Below are 768 nucleotides of genomic sequence, written 5' to 3' on the forward strand. Positions count from 1 at the left end.
TCCTCTCCATTACCATATTAAACCAATCGCGCTCCCTAAGAGATGTCACCTCCCACGCGCTGGGCTGCCTGGCTGGGGAGGCGTCTGCAGGCGGTGAGGGAGCGAGCTAGGGAAGCAGCGAGGGAGCTAGGGAATCAGGGCTGAGGAGGGAGGGAGGGAGGAAAGAGCAGGACCGAGCCCCGGGAGCAGGAGGCTCCCCCCCTCCCTCCCCTCCCATCTCCTCTCCAACACCATCTCCCCAGGGCGCTGACCTTCCTCAAAGCCCCCTTGGCTACCTTCGGCGGCTCTCCCACCTTTCTAGGCTACTTACTACCTCTTAGCAAAGCTAGAAAGGAGGCTTCTGGAAAACCTAGAAAGAGAAAGCGAACCCGGGGCATTCTTTACTTTCAGACACTGGCTGGGGTATCTGAGGGATGTACGCCAAAGCGTACAACCACGGTATCTTGAATTTGGAGAGTTCTGGGGCTGCCGTATATTGGACACTCCGGTGACCTCTCCTCCCCCCAGTCAGCAGCGCCACCACCAAACCTTTCCCTATGCACAGGTACATAAGTCATGCTAATTCCCCCTCTCTTCCTTCACCTACCTACCTGCCACCGTCACTTCTGTGTCCCCCCCTTTCTGAGCCCTATTCCTCTGTGTTAAATAATACATCACACACACACACACACACACACACACACACACACACACACACACACACACACACACACTCCAATTCACTCCAGACAAAACTCCGAAGTACAAATGCTGGAAAAGCATGGGGCA

The sequence above is a fragment of the Phascolarctos cinereus genome, unplaced genomic scaffold, assembly GCF_003287225.1.
Source record: "Phascolarctos cinereus isolate Bilbo 61053 unplaced genomic scaffold, phaCin_HiC Scaffold_9;HRSCAF=440, whole genome shotgun sequence".
Taxonomy (NCBI): domain Eukaryota; kingdom Metazoa; phylum Chordata; class Mammalia; order Diprotodontia; family Phascolarctidae; genus Phascolarctos; species Phascolarctos cinereus.